Here is an 8,629-nt window from a genome sequence, read left to right on the forward strand (position 1 = left end):
TGCGGGGCCCGAAACAAGGCGGACCCAACTCGTCCTCTTCTTCCAGCGCCAGGGATCGGTGAAGCCGGTCGATCCCGTGGCGGGCGTCGTTTTCTCCGACTCCCTCTCGGCGGCCGAGGCAGTCGCCGAGAGTCGGATGGTCAACAGGCGGCAGGGAGACTCGCCTTTCCTTGCGAGGAGGAGGACGCGGACAGTCGTCCCGTCATTCCACTGCTCTCGGGCGGCCGTCTTGGTCGCGCTCTATGGTAATGCGAGTCCGACTACAGCTGACAGCCGGATCCTTGTCTTTCCTTCCTCGGGCGCCGCCAGTCGGCGTCCGAGACGTCACGCCTTGGTCTCGGCGTGGAGGCGGGTCGTCGTTTTGCCGCCGCGGCGCCTCTGTGCAGCAGCTGGCCTCGTTCTGCGCGGCAGCCGCGTCGAGGAGCCGCTGGACTCGCTCCGTCATCAGGCGGCGCTCTTCGCCCTCGAAGTTGTCCAGCTCGTCCGCCGCCGCCTGGGCGGCTCGAATGTTCTCCACAGGCGTGGCATACACAGGGCGATTTGCCCCGAACAGGTTGGCGATGGCCAGGCCGCGCTGCTGGACCGCGCCTAGGCGGCTGGGCCCAGCTGGGGCTGGCGAGCCACCCACAGCGCGATCCATCTCACGCTGGTAGGCTTCTGACAAGCGTCTCATGCTAGCCAGCTTCTTCGCTCCTTCGACAAGCTGAAGGCGGCGCGCCTCCAACGTCTCCGCGTCAGCGTCTTCCAGAATGGGCGCAGTCAGGTCTTGCAGTGCCGCGCCAAGTGGGTCATGCGCTCCTCCGCCGGGAGGCTCGTCATGACCGATGACGAGCACCTCGGTGATGGTGCTTCCGTCGCTCTCCGCGCGAGGGAGCGGCTCATCGTAGACCACCACGTTGGTGGGGAACGCATCGAGCGACGCGGTGTCGGAGTCGACCAACATCGGGTCGGTGGAGCCTACAGACTCCAAGTCCACGGCAGGCTCACCGGCGACCTGGAGTTGGTCGAGGAGGCCCGCGAGGAGGCTCTCGGGGCTGCCCGTGCCTGCGTCGGATGCAGGCTCATCGGAGAGGCGAACCTCGCCGACAAGATCAGCGAGGCAGCTGGCTGGGCAGGCGATCTCAGCGCCGTGTAGCGCGTCAGCGCAAACTCCGTCTGGCGTGCCGGGCTGGCTGCGCTCGCCAGGGAGGAAAAGGGTTCCCGTCCAGAGCAGGTATCCGGACGACGGTGCACCAGGCCCCACGGTGGGCGCCAAATGTCGGGGGTTGGGTGCGACATATGACAAAGGATGTCTTATCATGGTGGGGGCGAGTAGAACGTCGCCGGTGCCTGGAAACGGGATAAGGTGAAGGCATGCACGCCGGCGAATCTTACCCAGCTTCGGGGCTCTCCGGGGAGATAATACCCCTACTGCTACTCTGCGGGGTCTCCGCATGATCACTATGGCAAAGTGTTTACACGGTTGCTCCTCAAGCTGTTTCCTGGAGGTAGGTGAAGGCAAGGCTAGCTCTCTCCTTCCTATATGACCTGGTCTAGTGCTAATGGATTCCAACCCTTTGCATGGGTGCCCTGGGGGTTTATATAGGCCTACCCCCCAGGAGTACAATGGTAATCCGGCAGGGCGCAGGCCCAGCCGTCAGTTTCTCTAGCCTCCGTCTTCTCCGCCGACTGCTGGGGCCCGCCAACTAGTGGGCCCCACCGACTGGTCCGGTACGACGCCGACGGGCCGTGTCCGCCGCTGGCGGGTCTTGCCGGCTGCTGATTACTGTAGCCGTGCTTCTAATGACGCGGGCTTGGTCATGGGGTCGTGGCAACAGACCCGCCGCCTGGCGGGCGATCACTATTGCCACTCCCCGTCACATCTGGTTAATGGAGCGTGGGCCCCGGGGGAGGGGCTGGCCGACTCCTGGGGGCCGACTCCCATCCAGGCCGACTGGTGGCGCTCTTGCCGTCTTTCGTACACCTACCGACTGGTGGGACCCATCATCCCTGGGCTGTACCGACAGGCCGTCGTGGGCACAGGACTCCGCCCTCTGGGGCTGACGTCAGGTCCGGCATGGCTACAGTGTCGCGCTGCGCGGAGATCTCTGCGGGTACGGCGTACTGTAGCCACGCCTGCCCTTAGAAAAGGGGTGGGAGTGGACCTTACTATGGCCACTCCCCGTCCCGTCCCTCTTTATGAGGGCATGGGGATTCTTGGCATCGTGGGCCGACTCCCCAAGGTCGGCTTCTCTGGAAGTCGCCAGTCAGGAGTCGGCTTATCCTGAAGTCGTCCCTGGGACTCGGCCACGAGTGGGCAGTCGGCCTCGCCGCCGACTCTCAGAAGGCAGCTCTTCATCCTGGGGTCTCGAGGGGCGCAGTCTGCCTCAATGTCTTGAAAGGTTCTGGGCCGGGGTTAGCCTATCTGTGGCCCATTACTCCAACATTTTCATTTAAAGCAACATGATCTAAAGATCGTAAGCGCATTATGTCTTCTTGATAAAAAGGATTGCTTCTATGGGAGGACGGCCGGCATCCACCCTATAATGCGCAAAAATTTCATTGGCTTATTTTATTATAGATCTGAACTCATGAGCTAAAAAGATGGTAGCTGCTCGCTTAACAGAAGAATGCTCAATATTAGAAAATTCTGGAAAAATCCTTTGGATGCAAGGGTGCATATGAATAAATTGTCTTTCAAGTTCAACTATGTGACGCCTGGATAATTAAGGTACAGTAATCCCACGTTAACGATGCCACGTCACCTCAGATTATTGTTGCTAATCTCGCATTAGTTCGAAACCGATTCAAAAATCAAAATTCAAAATCAAGTCAAACGATAAAAGTTTTCAAATATTCAAACTAAAATGTTCTGGGTGTGGAAAAGAAATCATAAGTAGTATTGGTGAAGAAATCATATTTTCATAAAAGGTTTAAGTGCACAAAAATAAATAAAATAGTAGCCGAAAACAATTATTAAATGCATATAAATAGTAAACAAATACAAACATCTTTTATTTAAGTGCTAAATTATTTGTAGAGGTGGATTAATTATAAATACTAATTTAGGGGCTAGTGTTGTATTTTCTAAAATAAAAATAAAATATAGTAGAAAATATAAAACATAAAAGGAAAAGAAAACAGAATAAGCAAAAGAACAAAAAAATTGTGTAAAATGCCCCAACCCCCACTCTCGATGGGCCTTGGCCCAGCTAGCCGCCGAGCTGGCCGGCCCACCCGGCGCCCCCCATTAACCCCCCCACTCCCCTTTGACCTAGAGCAGTCACCCCCACTCCACCCACTCCCCCCCTCGCGGCCACTGCGCCTCCCGCTTGCCGGTCCGGCCGCCGCCTCCTGCCGGTGCCATGGCCGCAGGCGCCCCGCGGCGCTAGGCGACGCCCGCCCCTCGCCCGTGAACCGGTGCCCTCCGTCGCCTCCGTGCGGGTGCGCGGACGCCCGCACCCAGCGCCCACAAACCCACCAGGCTCCCCTATGGGCCAATGACAGGAGGGCCCCGCCCAGAACGATTTTTAAAAAAATGAATATAAAAAATTAATAATTAATCAATCAATTAATTAATTAATTAAGTTAATTAATACTAATTAACTAATCTAATTAACTAGTTAGTTTAATTAAACAGTAATTAGATTAGTTAAACCTTAATTAGACTAAACAGTCATTGACGAACGGGACCCACATGTCAGGTTGACCAGGTCAACTGCTGACGTCATGCTGACATCAGCAAACACTGTTCTAGATAATGTTGATTTAAATAATTAAATAAATCCTAAAATTGAATTAAATATTTTAAAATTAATATAAAATAAACCGTAGCTCGGATGGAAAAACTTTCTACATGGAAGTTGCATAGAACGACGAGATGAATCCGAATATGCAGCCCGTTCGTCCACCACACACCCCTAACATATCAAACTCGCAACTTTCCCCCTCCAGTTCATCTGTCCGAAAAAGCAGAACACCGGGAATACTTTCCCGGATGTTCCCCCCTTCGCCGGTATCACCTAATACCGCGATTAGGGCACACCTAGCATCACGCTTTGTCATGTCATGCATCGTCATGCTTTTGTTTCCATTATATTTATTGTTTCTTCCCCCTCTTCTCTCGCTAGACACCGAGACCAATGTCGCGGCTACCCAGTACGACTATGGTGTTGACGACCCCTCTCTCTTGCAGAGCAACCAGGCAAGCCCCCCCTTGATCAGCAGATATCGCCTACTCTCCTCTATACTGCTTGCATTAGAGTAGTGTAGCATGTTACTGCTTTCCGTTAATCCTACTTTGATGCATAGCCTGTCATTGTTGCTACAACTGTTGATACCTTACCAGCAATCCTAAATGCTTATTATAGGATGCTAGAATTATCATCAGTGGCCCTACATTCTTGTCTATCTGCCATGCTATACTATCGGGCCGTGATCACTTGGGAGGTGGTCACGGGTATATACTTATATACATAATATATGATACTTGTGGTGACTAAAGACGGGTCGGCTCGTACGAGTACCCGCGAATGATTCACGGATTGGGACCGAAAGGACGTTTGCCCCGACGGCCCTCTGAGTGGATCTTTGTGGCGAAGCGACATGGCAGGTTGAGACCACCTAGGAGAGAGGTGGGCCTGGCCCTGGTCGGCGTTCGCGGTTATTTCAAGATAACACGTTTAACGAGATCTTGGTATTTGATTTGAGTCTGGCCACTGGCTTATACGCACTAACCATCTATGCGGGGACATTTATGGGCACTCGACGTCGTGGTATCAGCCGAAGCCTTCGTGACTTCAGCGACTGAGCGGCGCGCGCCGGATTGGACCGTAAGCCTGCTCTTGAATTAAGGGGGCTAGTTCTACTTCCGGTCGCGTACGCAACATGTAGGTGTGCAATGGGTGATGGGCCCAGACTGTTGGGGAACGTTGCAGAAAACAAAAAATTTCCTACGATTTCACCAAGATCCATCTATGAGTTCATCTAGCAACGAGTGATCGGATTGCATCTACATACCTTTGTATATCACGCGCGGAAGCGTTCAAAGAACGGGGATGAGGAAGTCGTACTCGACGTGATCCAAATCACCGGAGATCCTAGCGCCGAACGGACGGTACCTCCACGTTCAACACACGTACGGTCAGTGTGACATCTCCTCCTTCTTGATCCAGCAAGGGGGAAGGAGAGGTTGATGAAGATCCAGCAGCACGACGGCGTGGTGGTGGATGCAGCAGTCACCGCAGCAGGGCTTCGCCAAGCTCTATGCAGGAGGAGGAGGTCTTGGAGGGGAGAGGGAAGCGCCAGGGGCATGGGTGCGGCTGCCCTCCCTCCCACCTTCTATATATAGGGTCCCCAGGGGGGCGCCGGCCCTGGAGATCCAATCTCCCAAGGGGGCGGCGGCCAAGGGGGGTGGAGTGCCCCCCAAGGCAAGTGGGGCGCCCCCACCCTAGGGTTCCCAACCCTAGGCGCAGGGGAAGGCCCAAGGAGGGCGCACCAGCCCACTAGGGGCTGGTTCCCCTCCCACTTCAGCCCATGGGGCCCTCCGGGATAGGTGGCCCCACCCGGTGGACCCCCGGGACCCTTCCGGTGGTCCCGGTACAATACCGCTGACCCCGAAACTTGTCCTGATGGCCGAAATATCACTTCCTATATATAATTCTTTACCTCCGGACCATTCCGGAACTCCTCGTGACGTCCGGGATCTCATCCAGGACTCCGAACAACTTTTGGGTTACTGCATATACATATCTCTACAACCCTAGCGTCACCGAACCTTAAGTGTGTAGACCCTACGGGTTCGGGAGACATGTAGACATGACCGAGATGGCTCTCCGGTCAATAACCAACAGCGGGATCTGGATACCCATGTTGGCTCCCACATGCTCCTCGATGATCTCATCGGATGAACCACGATGTCGAGGATTCACGCAACCCCGTATACAATTCCCTTTGTCAATCGGTACGTTACTTGCCCGAGATTCGATCGTCGGTATCCCAATACCTCGTTCAATCTCGTTACCGGCAAGTCACTTTACTCGTACCGTAATGCATGATCCCGTGACCAGACACTTGGTCACTTTGAGCTCATTATGATGATGCATTACTGAGTGGGCCCAGAGATACCTCTCCGTCATACGGAGTGACAAATCCTAGTCTTGATCCGTGTCAACCCAATAGACACTTTCGGAGATACCCGTAGTATACCTTTATAGTCACCCAGGTACGTTGTGACGTTTGGTACACCCAAAGCATTCCTACGGTATCCGGGAGTTACATGATCTCATGGTCTAAGGAAAAGATACTTGACATTGGAAAAACTCTAGCAAATGAACTATACGATCTTGTGCTATGTTTAGGATTGGGTCTTGTCCATCACATCATTCTCCTAATGATGTGATCCCGTTATCAATGACATCCCCATGTCCATAGCCAGGAAACCATGACTATCTGTTGATCAACGAGCTAGTCAACTAGAGGCTCACTAGGGACACATTGTGGTCTATGTATTCACACATGTATTACGATTTCCGGATAATACAATTAAAGCATGAATAATAGACAATTATCATGAACAAGGAAATATAATAATCATTTTATTATTGCCTCTAGGGCATATTTCCAACAGTCTCCCACTTGCACTAGAGTCAATCATCTAGTTACATTGTGATGAATCGAACACCCTGGAATTCTGGTGTTGATCATGTTTTGCTCTAGGGAGAGGTTTAGTCAACGGATCTGCTACATTCAGGTTCGTATGTACTTTACAAATCTCTATGTCTCCATTTTGAACACTTTCACGAATGGAGTTGAAGCGACGCTTGATATGCCTGGTCTTCCTGTGAAACCTGGGCTCCTTGGCAAGGGCAATAGCTCCAGTGTTGTCACAGAAGAGAGTCATCGGGCCCGACGCATTGGGTATGACTCCTAGGTCGGTAATGAACTCCTTCACCCAGACTGCTTCGTGTGCTGCCTCCGAGGCTGCCATGTACTCCTCTTCACATGTAGATCCCGCCACAACGCTTTGCTTGCAACTGCACCAGCTCACTGCCCCACCATTCAAAATATACACGTATCCGGTTTGTGACTTAGAGTCATCCAGATCTGTGTCGAAGCTAGCGTCGACGTAACCCTTTACGACGAGCTCTTCGTCACCTCCATAAAAGAGAAACATGTCCTTAGTCCTTTTCAGGTACTTCAGGATATTCTTGACCGCTGTCCAGTGTTCCTTGCCGGGATTACTTTGGTATCTTCCTACCAAACTTACGGCAAGGTTTACATCAGGTCTGGTACACAGCATGGCATACATAATAGAACCTATGGCTGAGGCATAGGGGATGACACTCATCTCTTCTATATCTTCTGCCGTGGTCGGACATTGAGCTGAGCTCAATTTCACACCTTGCAACACAGGCAAGAACCCCTTCTTAGACTGATCCATATTGAACTTCTTCAATATCTTATCAATGTATGTGCTTTGTGAAAGACCTATGAGGCGTCTTGATCTATCTCTATAGATCTTGATGCCTAATATATAAGCAGCTTCTCCAAGGTCCTTCATTGAAAAACTCTTATTCAAGTAGGCCTTAATGCTGTCCAAAAGCTCTATATCATTTCCCATCAAAAGTATGTCATCTACATATAATATGAGAAATGCTACAGAGCTCCCACTCACTTTCTTGTAAACGCGGGATTCTCCATAAGTCTGCATAAACCCAAACGCTTTGATCATATCATCAAAGCGAATGTTCCAACTCCGAGATGCTTGCACCAGCCCATAAATCGAGCGTTGGAGCTTGCACACCTTGTCAGCATTCTTAGGATCGACAAAACCTTCCGGCTGCATCATATACAGTTCTTCCTTAAGATAACCGTTAGGGAATGTCGTTTTGACGTCCATTTGCCATATCTCATAATCATAGTATGCGGCAATTGCTAACATGATTCGGACGGACTTCAGCTTTGCTACGGGAGAGAATGTCTCATCGTAGTCAACCCCTTGAACTTGTCGATAACCCTTAGCGACAAGCCTAGCTTTATAGATGGTCACATTACCATCCGCGTCTGTCTTCTTCTTAAAGATCCATTTATTTTCTATGGCTCGCCGATCATCGGGCAAGTTAGTCAAAGTCCATACTTCGTTTTCATACATGGATCCTATCTCGGATTTCATGGCTTCCAGCCATTTGTCGGAATCCGGGTCCGCCATCGCTTCTTCATAGTTCGAAGGTTCACCGTTGTCTAACAACATGATTTCCAAGATAGGGTTGCCGTACCACTCTGGTGCGGAACGTGTCCTTGTGGACCTTCGAAGTTCAGTAGGAGCTTGATCAGAAGTATCTTGGTCATCATCATTAACTTCCTCTCTAATTGCTGCAGGCACCACAGGAACATTTTCCTGAGTTGCGCCACTTTCCGGTTCAAGAGGTAATACTTCATCAAGTTCTACTTTCCTCCCACTTACTTCTTTCGAGAGAAACTCCTTCTCTAGAAAGGATCCATTCTTGGCAACAAAGATCTTGCCTTCGGATCTGAGGTAGAAGGTATACCCAATAGTTTCTTTAGGGTATCCTATGAAGACGCATTTTTCCGACATGGGTTCGAGCTTTTCATGTTGAAGTTTCTTGACATAAGCATCGCATCCCCAAAC

This window comes from Triticum urartu, chromosome 7A (genome assembly GCF_056163025.1).
Source record: "Triticum urartu cultivar PI428250 chromosome 7A, HENAU_Tu73, whole genome shotgun sequence".
NCBI classification, from domain to species: Eukaryota; Viridiplantae; Streptophyta; class Magnoliopsida; order Poales; family Poaceae; genus Triticum; species Triticum urartu.